The sequence below is a fragment of the Vanessa cardui genome, chromosome 1, assembly GCF_905220365.1.
Source record: "Vanessa cardui chromosome 1, ilVanCard2.1, whole genome shotgun sequence".
Taxonomy (NCBI): domain Eukaryota; kingdom Metazoa; phylum Arthropoda; class Insecta; order Lepidoptera; family Nymphalidae; genus Vanessa; species Vanessa cardui.
Genome location: NC_061123.1, coordinates 5,819,975 through 5,842,430, shown reverse-complemented (window position 1 = coordinate 5,842,430; position 22,456 = coordinate 5,819,975). Strand labels below are relative to the sequence as shown.

Sequence of the window (22,456 nt, the reverse complement as noted above, 5' to 3'; positions counted from 1 at the left end):
ATGAAAATAAAACCGATTACTGCCGATTTCCACGACCAATAGAAATAGCTCCCTATCGCGCCATTCGACGCTATTCGTCGCTATAGATTCTCGCGTCAGTTCAAAGTCAGAAAGCAAGTGCATGTAAATCGTCGTGTCAAATTAGCGAATATATTAGGTCATATGATATTACAAGGTATTACATTTGTGTAAAGATCAAATTCACATGAGAAATAAATATTGTTAATTTGGGATGGCGTACTCAATTCGGATGTGATCGGTTTTACGAATTTTGCCGATGCTACTTCTAAGTTGTGTCATACTATACTATATATTTACCTTGCCAACCAAGTAGTCAAAAACAAGAAAGGATAATCTTATAGGAATATCTTCGTACTATATTAATCTGTATCTATATATAGCAGATTAATATAACCATGTAGCTTTGGTATTTGCTTTGACCAAGTACCATTACTCGGTCTGGCTTATAGCAATAACGTCAGCTGGTACGTAATTATCTTTACAATTTCAATTGCTCGCCTTCAGTGTTTGATCAAATAAAGAATATCATTAAACCTTCAGCTTACTCTATATAAGATGGTACAGAGCTTCAAACGATATTCCAAATCCATTAATAGCTCTATATTTTTGTACACGCCAAATTTATACATTATAACTAAATATTTGAATACATTAATCGAATAATTAAATTCATTGCGTTTTAAAAAATGTTTTTCCCATAATGATGATTGCCTGGGATTGATGAGCTCAATCCCGGGCAGGCATTGCTTTATTTTCTTATGCCTGCCTACTTACTGTTTATAATTCATATCGTGCACGGGATCAAGGAAAACATCGCGAGGAAACATGTGTTTTATTTCAACGAAATTCTGCCAATAATATATCAACCAACCCACATTGTAGACTGGTGGAAAAAGCTTCTCAACCCTTCTCAATGGCAGGGGAAGCCTTAGCCCAACAGTGAAACATTTACAGGCTATTATTGCGCCAATACATATAATAAAATTTGATGTATGTTTGTATACACGGTAAGTAATATACCAAAACAACATTTTCTCAAGTTTTGTCTGTCTATTTGTTCCAGCTAATTTCTGGAACGCCTAGACCGGGTTTTGACGGGACTTTCACTGACTGATAGCCGATGTAATAAGGAATAACTTAGACTATTTAACTTTTTTGTTAAATTCAAACTCGCATGAAGTCGCGGGCACAATCGTACAAATAAAATACATGATATGAACTTTTAACTAGAAGCGTATTGTTTCAGGTATGCATTTTATATTGAAATCATTCGCGAGAAATGAATTCATGTAAGCGAATGATAAACAGGAAAGAAATAAGGTTTTATTTAAATATAGATAAATATGATTTCGTTATATAAATTCGAGATGTTAAGTATTTAGCATAATATGTAGGTCAAGTTAAGATCAGCCAAAGGAATGCGCCATTTCGTTCGTCGCAAGCCACTTTCATTTTTTGTATGCAAGCGAGAGTGCCAAAACTTTTGCGCAGTGCGTCGCTTCCTCAAACTGAATATGTATGGGGTGAACTTGCCAATTCAAATTCGGATAGGTGCTTTATTCACCACACCGCGGGATTATTGAATTTTTGCTTCGTAGAGAGAAAAAAGCCGGCTGAATATAAACGGGATGACTATAATCAACTTTATCTTTGGTTGACCACCTTTATTGTGACGGTCTGCATCCGCGACTGCGTGGGCTCGTGTATTGGATAACAATTTTTAGTCTTTTCACAGAATGTTAGAATGCGTTTAAGTGATCACCATACAAAGTGGATCAGTCTAACTACAGGTATTCGGGACGCAACGTTACTAAGGTTGGTAGCGCATTGACGATGTAAGGGACGGTTAGTAGTTCATACAGCGCCAATGGTAATGGTGATGACCACTAACCACCGGATAAAGCATTTATCAGTCTGTCTAGATATTTCCTATTTCATAATAAAATATAATATAGGAAAAAAAAAAACTTAATTTAAGCTACTTTACCAAAAATTATCTTCATTGAGTATATGCCATGTCTCCAATAGTGCTGATTCTCCAGAAAGGCAGTATAGCACGCGGAAGGCATCTAATATAACCACCACGTGGTACGGTAGCGTGTACGCTAAAGGCAATTTTGTTCAATCGCAAATCCAATCATTTGGTCTTGTAAGATCAGTATGTATATATATTCTTCATGTTATTATCAATCCCAATTACGAAGAAAAGTAAAATATATTTTTTTTATTCAGAACATATTATGTTACACCTTTGTCACATTTATAACATGTATAACAAAGCTGTTATACAACTTGAATAAAATATCAAATTTACTTTAGTCCAATTAGCGCCGTATTCAGAGTGCTGATTCAAGATCTCGTTTCATACAAAGTAACATTATATCAGGATTAATTTTCTTAACATTTTTTTTATTTATAAGAACTGTTATTGCGCAAATATCTACTATTATAATAAGCGATTCATTAAGACAGTAGCATTATTTACTTAATGTAGCAAATAATTGAAGAACAAATAGTTTCTAATGCTTAAACAACAGTTTTAGAAAGACAAGGTCCCTATTCGAAGTTCAAAGTTACACAAATAAAAGTATTCGTATTAGTTTTATTATATTAAGAGTTGTGTTATATTGCTTTACGTTTTATATATATTATACTAACATAAGCCTTTCTCGCGTTATTCGTGCGTTGCTCGTGTATTTAACCGACATGAAATTTCAATTATACATATTTATTAAAACGCCGTAAACTTTGCCTTATTCTTCAACTTTTATAGTTACAGCCCCGTTGTTAAGGGTTAGGCTAATAAGCGTAAGGTTAAAAACCAGTAAATTCTGTATTTAAATATATTTAACCGGTATTTTCTGGAATATTTACACTCTTCATTATGATTATATTATATTAGAGATTATATGACAGGCCTTACACAGAACATGTGGACGTGTGCTTAGACTGTTTGTGCATGCAAAGGCTTTAAATTGCTAATTGCTGTCCGTATTACAAGCAGATCTAGATCTATTGAGCGTTAAATACATAAGCGCTATTTATCCCTTAACATAGCCAAGGACCGGAATTATTCAGGATCTTTAGACATCTAAGAAATACCAAAATGATCTTTGAAAGTGAATATAGTATTATTATTTGCAGTATTGTGTGTATTTTCTGCCTAGTGTCATTTAGTTGTACTAATTTTTAGAAGAATCAGATTAGAAAAGTCCATTTATTTTTACTTTTTTCAAGTTTTTATTTTAAACTGTTATTCTCATATGAGCTGAGATGGCCCAGTGGTTAGAACGCGTGCATCTTAATCGATGATTTCAGGTTCAAACCCAGGCAAGCACCACTATATATACGTGTTTAATTTGTGTTTATAATTCATCTCGTGCTCGGCGGCGAAGAAAAACATCGTGAGGAAACCAGCATGTGTCTAATTTAATGTTGTCTTAGTTATAATTAGTTTTATTTAAAATTCCATTATAATTAGTTTTATTTAAATGTGTCTAATTTAATCGAAATTCTGCCACATGTGCATTCACATGGTTGAATATGTTCCATACCTTAGCATAGCAGTAGGTAATTTACAGGCTGTTACTTTTACTTTTTATTCTTATTAGATATATCATAATGCGATTTCTCATGACAATTTCAATGGTCCAATTTTCAGATAGTAAATTTAATAAAAAAAACTTAAGCAATTTGAAGAGATTGCTAAAGAATCATAAGACTACCGCCGCATTACAACATTAATTAATAGTCTGTTTACATACTCTTTTAAGACGAAGTCTATTTTAAAGGTTCGAGTGTCCGTATAATATGTATATTACATAATACGAGCTGAGATGACCTAAGGGTTCAAACTTGGGCAAATAATACTAAATTTTTAGTAACATATAATTTACTTTATAAGTTTATAATTTTATTCGCATTTAAGGGCGAAACGTGTGGGATGAAAGTCTACCACACTGTTATTACAAAGAGTGGTGGAATGAGCACCCAATAAAGAGGCAAGGAGGCCTTAACCTCTTAGTGGGACGATAAGAGACTTTTACATCACTTAATGTACACATATTATGTATCATAATATAAAATTTCATCAAGAAGAACTTACAACTTTATGGTAGTTACTCTTATGAACAAAATGCTCGTAAGATAAATTTAAGACATGAACAATTTCACCCCGACGACCACAATTACGAGGTAGTGCTTTCATTAGAGTTCATGAAGTTAGGATTTATGCCACGAAGTTGTACAGAGTTTGACACACCGTTCACCTTATACGCGATCTCATTACTACGTACCTAGCGGTGCTTCAATTTTTCTTCAATATACACATTTAGGAGACAATAATCAGATTTGTTCCTATTCCAAAAATATGAATAATTATTAACTATTTGAAATTGAATACGGCTTATTTTTAAAGACGTCGAATGGCGTTTTTATTTTCTTTTTATTTTGATTAAAGACAATATCTTATCAATGCTTCAGCAAAAACTTTAAGCCTTTTAAGACCGAAAGGACGTACGTAACCAAATATACTTTTTCTTTACAAAAAAAATAAGCAAAAGCTAGCTGTTCTTTACAAATAAAAAATAAAACAAATATCGTACAATACAAGGAAAACCGGTATTAACAGGAAAAATAAATCAGATACGGATCGAGTGTCGGGGTACAACTAATATAAAAATAAGTATACAAATTGAAATAATTGAATTTAGTACAAATAAAAAGGTACAAAATGCAAATTTCGGATACTTGTTTTATTTTGGCTTATGAATTGTCTCTTATCGTAAATAACTGTATCTTGTCTAAACATCTTTTAAGGAGGTAAATTTGGATGATATTTAAAATACGTTTTTTCAATATATGTTGCTAGATAAACAGGTGGCAGACTTTCATTCAACACATGGCGCAAATTCTACTACCAAATTGACACTTTATAGCAATCAAATCAAGACGTAATTTTTGCCGTCATCCTATGTTTCTCTATACTACGTCCATTCTACACACACCACGATCCTCAGCGTTTCGCTCACAGTTAGATCGAAATCTTACCGGAAAGAATAATGAGAATAATCATTTACGATTAGGTAAACTAAGGTTTATTTTGTGAGCTATAGCCGAATTAGAGTTGGTAGAATCGCCCCTTTCCTTGACTATTGTATATTCCAATTTACTTCTGAACATGAATAAACAATAGAAACAAATGAAACTCACGAATACTTCTACAAAACTAAACTCACAATCGTCGACTCGAATTCACGTATATTATTCACTAGGCGTTCTCGGTCTCATTATTAGTAAAAAAAGTTGTTAGAAAAATAAATGATTACATCTCGAAACGAAACTCATAAATCTTCCGAACTTTTGTTTTCGACGTCTAAGGTCAGCCTGCCCATAAAAAGGCCTTACTTTTAACATTTACTCTTTCTCACCTAATAACGCTGTAGTCATACTCCGTAACTGTAGTTACTTAGCTACAAACGAGGTTTTATTATACTGGCTGTTATTGCTCGGGGCTAGCCTAAGACATACATGGATACGTAGAAAGCAGTTTGCTTTTGTTCCTTGTAAGCTTATATTCACTTTGTTAACTTTTCACTTATATTCAATGTAAATATAAATTTGAAACTCTAGTCTACTTATAAAAATTTTACTTGGCTTTGTGCAAGGACGATTGGATAGGTACCACCGACTCATATGATACCGTATTGTTGTGTTTCGGTTTAAGGAATGAGTGAGTCAGTGTAACAAAATGCATAACGTCTAAGCTCCCTGGCGCATTAGTGATGTAAGAAAGTATTAGTACTAATATTAAGGGTATTTGTATGGGTGAAGGTGACCACAAACGACTATCTGTATACTACCTACTACTACTGTATAATACCATAAAAATAAAGCTTTCTCATATAGTCATTTTCTTCTCCGCCGCCTCCATCTTCTCCCTTGAGAGTCCGTTGCGCGTATACTAACTATATACTTCTTTTTTATATATTAAGAAAATGACATATATTATGTTTTAACTGAAATCTCTTTTTTATTTATTTCATACCATATATTTTAATTGGTCTTCTTAAATTACCATCAAAATTCATCTGAGTCCTCATTTTAAAATCATAATCAACACTAAAAAACCAACCACCATTTTCTCTGACGCTTGTCAAAATCAGACTCACTAAGCTGACTAAATACTGAACGCTCATTGGTCGTCGATAGCATCGATTTATATCAGCCAATTACAATTATAAATTAATTTCACCAGGGATTCGGAAGCAGAAGGAAAATCAATGGTTTTTTTTTAATTAATGGTTTCTAAAGATGTAGATATAAACACATAACAGAAATAAAATTATAATTATACTAGCGACCCACCCCGGCTTCTGGTGCCATGCTGTTACTAAATATAATGGAGATTGTTTCTTTACTATATTGTATGTATATATTATATACAAAAACTTTTTCCTCGAATTGCTCTATCTGTTAAAAGAAACCGCATCAAAATCCGTTGCGTAATTTTAAAGAATTAAACATAAATACGGCAGACAGCGTTAGGTTACGACAGCGACTTTGTTTTATACTATGTAATTATGGTTATAATGATTAATAGATATTTTAAGATATATATTTCAAAAACAACAACCACAGCCTGTAAATTCCCACTGCTAGGCTAAAGGCCTCCTCTCCCTTTGAGAAGAAGGTTTGGAACATATTCCACCACGATGTTCCACTACAGGTTGGTGGAATGCACATGTGGCATAATTTCTTTGAAATTTCTCACATGCAGGTTTCCTCACAATGTTTTCCTTCACCGCTGAGCACGAGATGAATTATAAAGACAAATTAAGCACATGAAAGAGTGGTGCTTGCCTGGGTTTGAACCCGCAATCATTGGTTAAGATGCACGCGTTCCAACCACTGGGCCATCTCGACTCGTATAATATAATCGCGCATAGTGGAATCAGCGATATCTATTTAATAATTGATAATTTGCTATTATATAATTTTAGTTATCTACAAATAATTGATAATATCCAGGGATATCAGGGGATTCAGTGCAATGTCCTAATTACCTGACGCAGACTGGCAACTCACAGCTCAAACTTTACGACAAAGAGAATTGAAATTAGAAGGGGCTTTTTTCGCATTAAGAATGCACTTAAAGAAAATTTGATTATATGGGGCATGTACCTTTCTTCAGCTTTTCAAAGTATCATAGATGTAAACTTATCGATATACTAGTATATACCAGTATACTGATACTGGTCTGCCGTGTGTGATCTGTTTTATTATTGATAAGATTGTGAAAATCTCACAAACACAATAAGTTTACTAAATTGATCTAAATATTCACAAATTGCGTAAATTTATATTATATTTTGAAATAAGTACTTAATGGTTGGTGAAGTGTGTTGAGCCTGTGATTCCGTGGTGGCTTATTGGTGATATAGCGGGTAGTTACCGCCTATGGGTGGTGGTAACCATTTGCTAAGATTACCAGGTTAAGTTATACAATTTTCCCTATCTAATTAATATAAAACAATTTTGTACAGTTTTTCTTGTAAATCTGTAAAAATTCTTAACCCTCTGAATGAAAGCAGGTAAGACTTCATCTTGTAAAAGGTCTCAAATCGCATCGAATCTTATATTTTATTCAACGGCTTATGCTATTTGATCGCATGTCTGAGAGATTTTGTAGCATAATATCGTTATTCCATATTTTATGAAAACAAACCATTCGTATAATGTCACAAAATATAAAATGTAAATGAATATTTTAAAATTATAACATGATTAAATAATATTCCGGTTTACTTACGGATTGTTCCTACACCATCAAGCACGACATGAATTAAAAACACAATCTTATAAACACATGATAAATGTTATCCGGGTTTGAACCCCATCTTCACACTTGCTCTAACCACTGGACCATTTCGTCTCTTAAACATTAAATAACAACTACTTTTTCTACCAAAAATCTCGAAACCTTATCGTCGTGTTAACTGGGGCGTAAATTTTCGAGTTACAATTGAGTAATTGCTTGCTTCATACAAAAACAAAAAACAATTAACATATATTTTTGTATATTTTACTTGTTTAAGTGATTCAATTTCAATTAATTGCGTCCATTAAAATTTCGGTGACAATAATAGAAATATGAGTCTTATTCTAAATCAATACGTAATTTGTTTATTTGTTATCTATTAAAATATTCTATTAATGCATACATATATGTACATGTTCTGCTAATCGATGTTGTCAAATCAAATCAAAATAAACTTTATTCAAGTAGGCTTTTACAAGTACTTTTGAATCGTCATTTTACAAATAAGTGAAGCTACCACCGGGTAGAAAGTTGATTCTACCGAGAAGAACCGGCAAGAAACGTAGTAGTTACTCTTTTTTAACATTTAAAAAATACAAAGTCATGTTAGTTAAATACAATTATTTAAATTATTATTAACTCTTATTAACTCCACGTCTTTTTTTATCATCTATAAAATCTTGTATCGAATAATATGCTCTTTCTACCAAAGTATTGTTTTACAAACGATTTGAATTTACGAAACGGCAAAGTTATAAGTCTAAGGAATTCATCACTCAGAGAGAAACCCACTGAGAAGAATATTTACAGCACAAGAGTACAGATGCACACAAAGGCACTTTTAATTTCTTTCACGACAGGCAAAGGTTCGACAAAGCATCAAAGGTTTTTTTTATAGTTTTTGTATCCCGATTTGCTATTAACTATAAACTCATTTTATAAGCTACAAGACAAGATACGTTAGTAAATACTTCACACAAAAAAGTATTTTCAATAAAACAAAATAAAATTCTGTTGCATTCGCTATTTAAAATAAATTCAAAACAGGAAAGTAAAATCCCAAATACTGGAACAAAATAAAAAACAAAAAAAAGCAGAGAAAATATTAAGCAAGTAAACGTTTAAAAAAAAAAGAGATCCGTCGTAGAACACTCGGTTGGAACGAAGTAGCTTTTACTATAATATACCTATTAGTATGTATTAAATAATAGATACAAGTCGCCGTCCCCGGGGAATAAAAAGATAACTAACAAAACGTAAATTTTCAGGAGAATTAAAAAACATGTTTTCGACAATAACTCTTTAAATACTGGTCATAGAAGCATGATTTAAAGTTTATAGAAAATTAGATTTTTATAAGCTATAAGTTAATAACGAGAAGAACCTGTAACCTATGTTGAAACGGAGATATTTAAAAAATAAGAAGTTAGCCAAAATCAATCATCACCTGTGTTGCCTAACGCCCGTTATCATTTTATTCACAGTATTTCCTATCCAAAGTCAAATATTGTACAACAGCTATATCATTTTATTCTTAGGGTTTCAAGAGTCCAAACGCAAATGATAATACCATAATATCATTTTGTTCTCGTAAATATTCATTTACCATTTTATGTTTAATGAATGTAATCGATTTTTCTTGTAAAATGTTTATATGGTTATCACGTTTAGTTTTGCTTTTCTCATGATACCTTTTTACTAAAACAAAATTAAACCAAGGAAATACAACAAAACGTCCAATATTTAATCCTTCTTAAAATCGAGTAAATAAGTAATCCCATCAAAAGCAATACTTGTCAAAAAAACCAAGTCTCGCAACTCAGTTGTTCTGCGGTAAAAAGTTGTGAGATCCATGTAATACCAAGTCTTATCCATGTAATACTTAAGCGACTTCCTGTCCTAATACGTCCACTCCCTAAGACCACGATCGTGGTCCATAACAATTAAAAATCAATAGTATCTGGAATCTCAGTACACGAATCATTAAGTTGTTACGTAATAATTGACCCTGATGAGTTAGAAACTTGTTAAGAGCGTGATAATGCTTGAGATATGTCCTGACTTGGAAACGCACATAAAACCGTCATACATAGCCTTGCTTACTGGAAAAAGTTTAGTATACATATGTAGCACTGGCAACTCCGTCACATCGCTGGGGTTTGGACTCACTATCTGTCGGGTATCTCGTTTCATACTGATTCTTCACAGGTTCTATGTTTAAATCATATCTGTATTTTAATACGGATTGCTGTGAATGGGTGACACTCTCTTCCAGTTTTTTACCAGTTTTTTAGGCTGCCCCTTAGGTTGTTAAACTTTGATTGACCATTTTCTTGGCGTTATATCTGCCACCATTAACACATGTGTTCCTAATAATTGAGTAAATTTAATCGGGAGTATATTCTATTCTAGTTCAGTTAACCCTCAATATTAAAATGCATCGAATCTCCCACACTTTGGTCTTGGTCGATCTCAAAACATCTGTCCATTGTATAAAATCCAAGCTTTTGTAATGTAAATATATATTGAACTAAAATAAATCTGTTTTTATTTTGACCGTAACATACATCGGAGTAAAATAACATGTTATAGACGCCTCTTTTCGCAATCTGAGCATGCCAAACATAGCAATACCTAACAAGCCTTTACAATTAATATCATCATATACAGTGAAGTTGTGAATAGGATACTTTCTTTTATAGTAAAAGGTAACAACTTCAGACTATGAGATACTCAAAACCGTTTCGAAAATTGAAGACATCTATGGTCTTTGGTGTCAATCTTGCGCGAAGTCTCGACGAATTCCAACCCCCTGAACAGGCTGGGCTTCGGACTGCTTTGGTAGAACAATTTTGAGGACGAGGTGAATAGAAGAATTCAGCTAGGTTTGGCAGCGTTTCGGAAGTTACGTCGAATCTTTACATCGTCGATCCTACAGTGCCTTAAGACGATAGTCTTAAACCGGGGCCTCCTACCCGTCATGACATACGGAGCCAAAACGTAGTCACTCACGTCACGACAAAGCTGGTCCACCAGTTTAAGACTTTAAACCAGCTCAGCGTTTCTCTGCGGAATCACATCAGAACAAACATCGTTGGGGTAAAAGTGTTCTAGAGTAGAGACCGCGTTTCGGCAATCGTAGTGTAGGACGTTATCGGGTGCGGTGGAGTGACGATTTACGCAAGACGGCTGGCAGGAGCTGGATGCGAGTAGCCGAAGAACGATCACAATGCGTGCAATTGGCCTATGTTCGGCAGTGGACGAACATGAACTGTTGATGATGAATACATTCAAAATCTTGTTGCTCTCGTATGCCATGTTCATTAATTCCAATCTTTCCTTTTGATGGTTCATTTTGATTTTGAAACCATTCATTGTCACCTCCTTGATATATTTTTTTTAATTCCTTGATATTTTTTTTTATATTATAAATCTTAGTTGGAGTCAAGTCAAGAATACATTCTGTCTTGGTTTAGGATTATCTGAAATTTCATGAGCTTCGTATATAACTCATAGCGATGCTATGATATTTCTTGTGTTAAAATAAATAAATTTTGGATATTGTTTACAATTTTTTAGTTGCATTTCCTATGTAATCCGAATTGCCTCCAGTACTTGACAGACAGTTGAGTTGCAATATTTTTGATGTTCTACGTAGACTCGACTAATACTCTGATTCGTCCGCCGAGAAATCTTCAGCTATATCATTTTCCTCGTAATAAATTCCTTCTTTTGGGCTTTTTTAACATATAACATGGTATGAATTATAACTACTTCATCAAAAGTATTATTACAAACACACCTTATACGAAACACGTAGACTGTTTTGCACAAGAATAAAATGATAACTGCTTTTATCACAAGCTAGTCGAGAAGTTTTCACGAGAAAATAATTGTTAGTCTGTTTGTCCTACAGTAAGATATAAAGAGATTTAGATAATAGTACAATATATTTTTGTTCTTGAAATATCAGGTATGAGTATAATCGTAGAATAGTAGTGTAATATTTTGTAACTTCGTAAGTATCACTACAATATTTATGAAAAAAATTGAGCAGGTGTATTAGTACCCAAAGATCTCAAAAATGACAAAACACTAAAACGATGATAATGGAAGTTATCATTTTGTTCCCCGGGGACGGCGAAGTATACAAATTAACGTTTGTAAATAATTAAATGACAATGGCAACATTTTATTCAAAACCCATGCACATTAAAACTAATAAAAAAACAATAATTTTAATTAAAACCGTATACAATAGAAAGAGAAAGAGGGGGAAAGGTCGCCTGGGGGGGGCGTGACGCTTTATTCTACGTGACGATTTCCGCAAGTTGACTCTACGTAAGCCGCATAAAAAAACTTCGTTTAAAAAAAAAAACAAATTACTGTGATACATACGGACATTAATCTATAACATTTGGCTAGGTTTTCATTTAAGGGAATGAAAACCTAGCCGATAATAGTTGTGTCAAGTAACTCTTCCCTATCATGATATTATGTATGTACGTCAATTCAAGTTTTTATAACAGCAAATGACTTAGACAAAAATCAAGATTCTGTCAGCGTATTTAGGTTAAGTTAATGATACAATAATAGTTAGTATACTTCTATCTGATCTACAAATGATAAAAAGTACGATAAGTAACGAATCTTTCGTTTTTATTTTGAACTGAACATTTAGCATCGCCGCCGTTTAAAAAGAGTTTAAAAAATTCGAGCCACTGAGGCACTTGAATATCTATTGTTTTGTTATTTATATTTGAGAGGATAAAAGTGCCATTTTTTATATTTACCCTCTGGGGTTATATTTATTTGTGCAAAGATTTATACCACAGTAAGGCTGTTTTATCTACTGTTACCAACTAACACAAAAAATCACAAGACATATATTATTAAAAAAAAAAACGTTTGTATTTCCAAATATTTACTATTTATAGTTGCTAGTTCCAAGTAACAATAAGATTATTGATTTCACTTCTTTAAGGAAGTTATTAATTAGGCTAAATATTTTTTCTTTTGCTTATACATTAACGCTTGGACCAATTTGGATATTTTTCTTTTGTTGGAAAGGTGTAATAATCTTTCAATCGTTTGCAATACAACAAACGTTCCATTTTTATGTGTTATACGAACCTACACTTGTCTGTGTGTACACCTTATGTGTTTGCATAACTCGTTTATATTTACTCGTTAAACTGTTTATAAAGATAAATGTAGCCTTGTTTATAGTGAAATTCGAACTACTAGTGCTAAAATATATTTAAATAAGCGTGTGACAAAATGGGTGGACCTTGTACGGTGCATTAGCACAGCACGGACGAATGGTCCGATTCGCAAACACTGGAGCTGAATTTTGTCATTCGTTAAAAAATATTCGGGTATTAAATCCTTTTTTTAACCGAACGTTTTAGAAGCAATTTTATATAAAACACTTATCGACAGATATAAAAAGTACCTGCAAACTAGAAACTAAAAATAAATCAAATTTATTATAAAATTAATCTTACCACCTACTTATAAAATACAAACAGATAATTAATACTTTTAGTAATATACGATAAACGAATTTAGTGCCTACCTAATTTATAATTATATTTAACTTCTTAACATTTAATCACAATTTGAATTCTTTTATTTCTGTTTATAAGAAAATGGATTTGTTTCTTTTCATTTATGAATGAGTGTTTTGAAATGTGTGACGTTTGTTTGACATTTGTTTACCGTAGAACGCATATTAATACAAGATGACACATGTTTGTTATATCTGTGGTAGTTTTATAAATATCAATTTTATTTTAAAATAAATGTAGTGTTCTTTTTTTAAGGATTAATCTAAAGCTTTAAACAAAACAATGTAAGATTTAAGTTTACTCGATTTAACGAGCTGGCGTTTTTATCCATAATTTGTGTTATCTGTTCGCCGATAACAGCGCACACCCGTTGAATCTTGAAAACTTTACGTAAAAGATTTAAAGCTCGAATGCAACCGCCTTTTTAGAGTTTTGGACTTGATTTGCAAAGGTTTTATTTTATGATAGTCTGTGGTGATATTTTAAACTATTTATAAATAACAATAAAATATAAACATAAAATGTGAAGCCACGTTAACTAGTTATTATCAAAATTATTTTCAGTTTAGTAATGACATAAATCTCTTCTAGGGATAAGTATACCTTTTAAACTTATTTTTTCCTGTGTACACATTTTCACCTTCTATGTATCTGGAGTCGAGATGGCCCAGTGGTTAGAACGCTTGCATCTTAACCGATGATTGCGGGTTCAAACCCAGGCAAGCACCGCTGATTCATGTGCTTAATTTGTCTTTATAATTCATCTCGTGCTCAGCGGTGAAGGAAAACATCGTGAGGAAACCTGCATGAGACAAATTTCATAAAAATTCTGCCACATGTGTATTCCACCAACCTGCATTGGAACAGCGTGGTGGAATATGTTCCAAACCTTCTCCTCAAAGGGAGAGGAGGCCTTTAGCCCAGCAGTGGGAATTTACAGGATGCTGTTGTTGTTGTTGATGTATCTGGCAAGTTTAACAAATGCTTAAATAAATAAATAGACATTTTCGATGGCGATGAGGCGATGAGGAGGATTATGTAAATTGGTTTCATTGATAAAGGTATAATAACGATATTCTTTTATATTGCATATTATCATTTGTGCCCTCAGAATTTTATGACCCTAATACTAGTGTATTCATCACCTATATTTTGTCTCATAGATTTTCGTAATTTTCTTGATATAGTTAGCGATTTTATGTATGTTGCTCAGTTTTGTACAATCAAATTCATATAATTATTTAGGTATTATAAGATCAAAATATCAGTTATAAGTATCTTATTGACAATTAAGAATGTATAACAGATATTTAAAATAAATAAATTCACCAAAATGTAAATATATCATGACTGTTTATTAATTTATAAACAGTCATGATATATTTACTTTTTACACAACAAAAACCTATATACTAGAAATGTGACACCTTTACTCTATAATTTGAATTTAGAATTACGTAATTATTATATATTAAAAAACAGTTATAAAGATGTTAAAAATAAAAAGAAATATTTTTTAAAGTTTAAATGCATTATACATCAACAAAAATTACATTTCTCACCTCGTGGTTTTGTTATTTGATATATAGCATCATGCATCACCTGTGTATTGCGAATTATCATACAAAACACGCTGAGATAACTCGACTGTTACATATATAACCCATAAAACTATTTGCAAAACTGTTGGAAAATAGGAAAAATAAAACCTATTTAATAAAAATACAAGTAGGCTGAACGTTTGCCCGTGAGTACATCTCTAGCTTTACACGCCAGAGATCCCGTGATCCAGGGTCAGTCCATTAACTTTTTTATTGGATTTTTTTGTCCGATTATTCAGCCTATAAATTATCAGTTTAACCCCGAATCTGGAGGTTGGTATAGTTTACACTCGCATGCCTCGACAAGTACGTAAGACCTACCTACGTAAATTATTTCTGCCTAATTTGGCGTTCCATCAGATTATGAAACATCATCATAAATGTTAAAATTTGTTCTTTTTGGATATCTGTTATGGGATCCTACGCAAATTCCTGATTTTTTTTAATTAAATTTTATACAGAAGCATTGTCTCGTAAAGCTTGACTTGATAATTACTTGTTTCATATTGAACTTCTTATAGTATTTATGAATGAAATAAATGAAATGAATGAATGCAAATGAATGAATTATAGTACGACACAACTTAGATGTCGCATCGGCAAAATTTGTAAAACCGATCACATCCGAATTGAGTACGTTATACCAAATTATCAATATTTATTTCTCATGCGAATATGACCTTTGCACAAACGTAATAACTTGTAATATCATATGACCTAATATAAATATTCGTCAAATTGACACGTGGATTTACATGCACTTGCTTTCTTTGACACGTAAATCTATAGCGACGAATAGCGTCGAATGGCGCGATAGGGAGCCATTTCTATTGGTTGTATAAATCGGCAGTAATCGGTTTTAATTTCATTCCATTTCATTTTCCGATGCTACATCTAATTTGTGTCCTACTATACTATATTGCAAGTTTCATACAAATGCTCAACCTCCTATGTACTGAGCTTTAATTGTCATAAAAAAATCATAATGACGTCATCAAAAATCAATTATTAATAAAGTTATCGATTTATAATCACAGATTATTAAAACTCCGTAAAAAATGATGACAATACATTTAAGAAGAATTTTGTCCAATCTTTTTAAATTGTAAAATCATTTAGCAAAAATGAAAAAGAATAAATCCTGCACGATATTTAAATACTGCAAAAGTTTTTTAGACGCTTAATTTAGATCAAGTGTCTAAAAAAGTTATACAGAATTATTTTTAATTATGAATTGCAATTCTTCGTCTCATAAGTTGAGTACTATAGCACCCAGTGGACCAATTAATGAACTTTATATTCTTTGTTGAAATAAGGTAATATATTTTGTTCGCTTTTTTGCTTTAAGTGTATTTTTTGTTTCCCGTAGGAATAAAAAGATTAAGATTATTGCAATTTTCTTAATTAACTTTTTTTATAACCTCGTTAGGAGAACAGTCAAATGACACACCTGATGGTAGGTAATCATCACTGTCTATGTTAATTGGTTAGGATGATTTTTTTATATTTTTTATAAAAAATGCTCCACCAACCTTCGGAAAATCGGAACACAACAATACTGTGTGTGATAGATACCACACAATACATGAACAATGAAAGAAAATCTACCCAGACGGGGTTCTACAGCCATACCACCAACTAAACTACTAAAGTGAGTGATTACTACGCTTTATCTTCATTCTTATTTTAAAAAATAGCAGTTGGACTTCTATTTGACATTTTTAATTTATATTCCAAGCGAGTAGTATTCGGAACCGAGTAGGATTTGGCACTAACGATTTTTAGCGATATTCAATATTTAAACTCTACAGAAGCTGTAATTAATCATAGTAATCCTTGTTAATCTCTTCTTTCGTTCATGTTCATCGAGTAAACGTCCAGCGGGAAAATATCGTTGGGATTTCCTTGTATTTTTATATCTATTCAATCTAAAACTATGTTTATCTTTCATACCAAATATTTATCGTAGTTTTTACAACATTATGCAATCTGTAATGTTGTCTTAAATTTTCGCGATTATTACACATTTAAATAAAACTAATTATAACGGATGAATCGCGTATATTAATTATTTTTAAACATCCCGACGTTTCGAGCACTTTGCAGTGTTCGTGGTCACGGGTAGACTAAGATGACATTTGTCTATTTGAAGAACAAAGGAAATATTATTAACAACTACCGCCAACGATTTCTCAATTGATATCTTGAGTAACGTTCCGGTTGCACGCAGAAGGCACTAACTGTAAAGATATCAATTGAGAAATCGTTGGCGGTAGTTGTTAATAATATTTCCTTTGTTCTTCAAATCTTTCTTCATCTTAGTCTACCCGTGACCACGAACACTGCAAAGTGCTCGAAACGTCGGGATGTTTAAAAATAATTAATATACGCGATTCATCCGTTATAATTAGTTTTATTTAAATTATGCAATCTGATTTTCCTAGTCTTATTGCCTCATTGATGATAAGAAGGCTGGCTTGTTTGGTTGAATAAATTTAAGGTGTCTCTGTAAACGTGTTGTTGTAGACTGTCTTCATAAAGGCGTGAGTTGATTTTGTTATCTGCCGCTAGTGAAATTGTTCTTTTTTGTTAATATAAATGTAATGGCACTTGTTGCTAAAATTTAAATTTCTTTAATTCTCAAATCTAATAAGAGTTTTTTTTTTATTAAAATGCTACCTAATTCCAATACATTTTTTGCAAAGAAAATTGGAATTGCGGTTTAACCGTTAAATGCTGCTCACATTTTTGCCACCCGTCCACGCAGTCTTGATTTGAACAGTTTTTTTTTTATTTATATATAATTACTAGCTTAGTATAAATAATTTAATTACATAAGCATTAATAATGAGCAGATAAATTCTATAAAAATAAGTTTATTTCATATAAATCTATGTTAGTAATGTTTAACCGATTGAAGCGAACAGAAAAGTATATGCTTTCGACTTACCGTTTAAATCAATCAAATAACACTATCTCGTTTGTAAAATAAAATAAATTTCATATACTCATAAAAAATTAAAATACCTGCAAGATCAAAATTTAGATATTTATGATTAAGTAAAATTTGTTTTTCCCGAGATAAGCCTACGAAGAAGCTAACAAGTTTGTCTAGTATTTTCTATGTTATCAGAATAAAGAAACATGACATAAAAACTACAGAAAATAACATAAATTCATGTTAATAATGCTTCATTACACAGATTCCCCACAAAAGCTAATATTTACATACAAATTCAGCGAAATAACGTAAGCGACAAAAATAGACCGTTTATACGCGATCTCTAAAAGTGTACTAAATCTCACTTCTATTGACAAATGACGCGTCTTGTTACAATATCGTATCATTTCCCGCGCTCATCGCATTTTATACTCGATACCATTTTGTGTCATTCGATCGTGTGCCTCATTTCATTGTAACGATGACATGAAATAGTGTCAGTCAGTACTTATGGTTCAATATTATATGCGCGCTATTTTAGTTCAGAGGGTAGCGTGGGAATTGATTTTGTTAAATTAAGGACAATGTAGGTACATAATAACATTAGAAATACCGGCATTTCAATCATTTTGACCCTAGGACGTTGATATGTAACTATAATTAGGATGAATAAATTGTAAATCCAAGTAGTAGAAAGGGTACGCCAAAAGCTATACAATTCAAAGAAACACATATAAGAGAACTTTTAAATTTTTTTCTTAACATATAAATGGAACCAAACGGGAAGTACCCAAATATATATATATATATATAAACATGACAATGTTTGTCCTCTGTGCATTCCTAAGCCATTCATCAAATTGTTAGGATGTCTGAGGACATACACTTGCTCGGGTTCCGTGTACGCCCGAGTTGCTTTCTAATTAAATACATAAGATTTTTCTTTTTTGTCCTTCAGTATGAATGTTTTGATTCGACCCATATAAGAATAAAGGTGGGGAGCTAGTGCAGGGAGCTAGAGATAAACATATACGATTAAATAAAGACTACTATTTACTTTCTATACAATATTTAAAAAAATGCCATCTAGCATTATACATTAAAAATCCATAAAATTGAAGTGTATCCGGAACTGTTTGTCAATACTCACGCAATGTTTCCTTATTTGTTGATATAAAGAGCAAAGATATGGATGTTTGCTCCTACGTATAGTACCGGGGTTATGCTAAAAGTATTTTTATTCTTGGGCAAAAAACATGCAACACAATAAACAGCAATAGTTTACAGATTCACGGTCTTCTTTGTCCATATTAACTTACTCTGCGAGAACGTCAGGGGTCGTTAGAATCAATTAAAAAACCCCAAAGACTCGTGTAATTAAACGGAACTATGTACATTGTACAAATAGTAAGTGACTTCGATATAATATTATGAATGAGAAAGTACAAGAAATACTCGAATTTGATGAAATTTAATATGAAAAATTTTGATCCTCGAGAAAGGATATAAGCTTTATAAAACCTGAAGTTTTGTTAATCTTCCTATGAAGGCCCTAATACGACCAAAGAGGATGAAAACTAATCGTGTAAATATACTTCTTGAATGAAGTTGCCGCGTCTTATTTACCCATTTTCCTAGCGATCAGTTGAACGGCAAAGAAGTTGATGTTCCGCAGCGCAATCTAGCTGCTAGTTACAACAAAGTGGATACTATAAAAGCTCGCTATGAGAAAATACATGCATGTGCCAATTTTCAGGGTGATTGGTTAAACGGTGTCAAAGTCTATTAATCCCAAACAGATACACCACCATCCATTTTTATGTATATGGAGATGTAGCGTAGAGTGCATGAATTTATAAAAGGATTATGTGCACTTACTCGCCAATAAACTGAATTTATATTCAGGCGAGATAATGTATTTTCTGTAGAAGAGAATTTTCGTTTTTAATGAAAGAACAGATAAAAAATTTATTTACGCAAAATTTTAAATAAATGAATTGGAAAAACGATGAATTGATTACCTTAGACATATTTTGCGATGGGTAAATGACTTATCTTACTTTATTTATCTTTTATTTTATACCAACTGATGTTAAGTAGTTACCACCGCCCATGGAAATTGGCGCTGATAGAAGTTTTAACCGCATTAACTATTCCTTACTCAACAAAACCGACCTTGAGAAGTATGACGTTATGTTCCATGTACCTTAGTTACTCTGGATTACTTATCCTGCAAACCGGAACACAACAATACCAAAAATGGTGTTTCCCGGTAGAATATCTTGATATATTCGTGATCTTGAAGATTACCTGATTATAAAGCTGAGTAATTATTAATAATGTAATAAATCAATTTTTAATATACATATTATTATAGATAAATTTTTAGTTCATTGTCATACCATAATGTATATTATTTTTATGGAGAAGACTTGTAGTTTATTTAGTTCAATATTGATGTTATATACAAATATAGCTTAATGTATAATAAATATTAACTTAAAACCATATAAGTATATGAACGATATTACGCTCTCAATTTGAAAACATGCATTTAATTTTAAAAATAGTTTTTATATTATTTATAAAAAAAGGTAAAATTATGAAACTTAATTTTATCTAAACTAAATAATATTTTGGGTGACAAAAATAAACAATTTTTTCCTTAATATTGATAATAAGACTCGCATGAGATAAAAGAATTTAGTTCAAACTAAAACTTATATAAATATACGAAATGTCTTTAAACTCGCATTCCGTAATTCTTTTAAGTAGGTCGTAGAACATGAGAATTACTCATATTATACAACCTAGTCCTTTCAATTTGAAATATAAATCAACTTATAGTACAGATTTCCATTTTAACGTTTGGTTTAAATTTAATTTCGTCGGTCTAAACCGTCTAGACGGTTAAATAAGATAATTCGCCAAATATCCTCCGAATGCCACAAACGCGGCTATCTTGAAATCGTGAATTCTCTCCGGAAATGATGAGCAGAAACGGCAAGTAAAAGGCATTAAATCTGTCTGAGGCGTTCGATTTGCATTGAGAAAATTGCATTTTCGAATCGGCGGCGACAAGGAGGCGCCGCTTGCAAATGTTTGCGAATGCTTCCGAGAGCTTTACTTTGGAATTTTGTAACAGCTCTTTAAGATCCTATGCCAACTGCAAGTTTATTTCTTATATAAATAAACATCAAATAATATACAGTTTGATTCCAAACGAAGTTGTACTAAAATGTTATAAGTTAAAACTTATGAAAAATAAAACTTAAATAATACTGGCTGTGAATAAAAAAAGAAGATATAAAAAATAAGAATTTATTTAAATTTGATTTGACTGGTTGAATTTTATTTTTACCGCAGTATGTTGTATAAATTTCAGTGATATTTTTACTAAAAAAATTATAATTAAATAAATAATACGACAAAAATTGTAAAACGCTTAAATGGCTTGTTGTTTCGACGAATTGGAAAATTTTACGGTGACGCCGATGCTCGTCAATTCATGTGTTCCTGAACAATGCTATGAAACACAACCTATATGCTGTGCATCCTTACCACGTTGTCGGAAAGAAGTTATATACGTTGAAAAGCCACAGACAAAATGTTACAAAAAGACAAACGCTACTAACGATAATTGTTGCAGCGATTGTTCGAAACCTCCTCGTTCGCCCCAATCCTCAAGACGACAAACGTGTTGTTCATCTCAAGAGTATTGTCCCACATGTAACAGTCCCTGCAAACCGATAAAGACAAAATACGTCATCCCCTGCTACCGTTACGAAGATGGTCGCATCGTAAGTTTGCATTATTATTTTCATACTACATATCCCCATGTACTGATGTATTTATGCAACATGAATGATAACAAATGTACTAGGATTTCTGAAACCAACAACAAAGTTAGTGATGTTATTTATTGAGTTGTTGGTTTCAGGAACGGTATGTTCCAACGCGTCACGGTAGACTTCCGGTCTCGGCGTACCGTAGAAACGGTTTACAGGATAAAATCTACGGCTATAGAGGCGCAACTCGGTACTTGTGCGCCAGTGACGAAGCGAAGGAGTGCTGCGTTTACACTGTCGTTGAACCCATCCGAAGAATATTTCCGAGAATTACACATGAGATTATGCCCGTCAAAAAGAAGAATAAACGGGCTTAATGTATGTTGAGACGTAACTACAGAAAATACCGCCAACAGGTAAACCCGATGCCCTCAAGTGCATTTAAGAGAAATGGAATCCAAGATCTGAATTTTCGAGAGAGTGGAGGAATATCCTATATTCGTAAATCTTGGGAATCAGCAACATGGAGCTACTACCCATTTGCAATACCCGTCAAACCTATGAAGAAACTCTCTGCTACTGTCTCTAAGAAGCGATGACCCATTTTGGTGCGTTAATTAATCAATTTTGTCTATAAAGGACATCTCATGGCAGTGACTAATGAATTTACGAAAGGGTTGTCTTTAATATTAGATTTATGATAGCGCACTATCCTG

General features: G+C 32.4%; 1 protein-coding gene across 4 annotated transcripts in view; it reads left to right on the top strand.

Annotated features, from left to right (window-relative positions):
• Positions 1-22,456, top strand: part of LOC124533557 — a 57,725-nt gene that overhangs the window by 3,521 nt on the left and 31,748 nt on the right. The window contains exons 1-2 of one of the 4 annotated variants that reach the window (XM_047108920.1): positions 21,621-21,752; positions 21,893-22,348. The exons of 1 other annotated variant lie outside the window; for it this stretch is intronic. The gene's annotated coding sequence lies outside the window, so the exon portion shown is untranslated. Of the gene's footprint in view, positions 1-21,614; positions 21,753-21,892; positions 22,349-22,456 lie in introns of those variants that run through there. 2 more of the 4 variants (XM_047108938.1, XM_047108930.1) reach the window with 2 other exon arrangements.